This window comes from Sciurus vulgaris (genome assembly GCF_902686455.1).
Source record: "Sciurus vulgaris genome assembly, contig: HiC_scaffold_280_arrow_ctg1, whole genome shotgun sequence".
Taxonomy (NCBI): Eukaryota; Metazoa; Chordata; class Mammalia; order Rodentia; family Sciuridae; genus Sciurus; species Sciurus vulgaris.
In genome coordinates, this window is record NW_027632772.1 from 1 (window position 1) to 653 (window position 653).

The following is a 653-nucleotide window of genomic DNA, read 5'->3' on the forward strand; positions in this document are numbered from 1 at the left end:
GGTCACTTTCAGTGGTCCACAGCTGCTGTTGGCCAGCAGTAATGATTGTGCCCTTGTGCTCTGCTTACTTAAAGCTGTAGTGAAAGGAAGATGAGCAGCACCTTTCCACTCTTGTCACCTGGCTCTTTCTTGCAATGTCTCTTTCTTCTTTTGTGAAAGGCAGCTTGCATGCTGCTGTTTTTCATCTCTGAGGTTCCTGGGTGAGACTGACCCACATACCCCAACCAGGAGGATGAGACTGCATTAAATTTCTCTGCCAGGGTTGATTTCTGAACACCTGCCCTGCATATCCATCTGAGAAGTAATGCCTGTATTGTTTTCCAGAGCACACAAAATCACTACACCCAGAACTAATCTCCTCTTCATTCCTCTGCCCTTCAATTCATACCTGCTCAGCAAAAGGTGCCACCAACAAGCCACTTTTCTGCTGAGAAATGTGGAAACAATCTTTGAGCTCCTATCACCCAGTAATCCATGTTAGACTCCCATCAGACTAAATACTCTGGCTATGAATGCCCCACCCACCACCTTGAGGCTGAGCATTGCTCATCTATGACAACCACATAGGAGCTCACCCATGTGTAAAACTCTATGCTAGACCATTCACTTCACATTGACTTAGTATTGCTCACCCTGTGATCAGAGCCATCTAG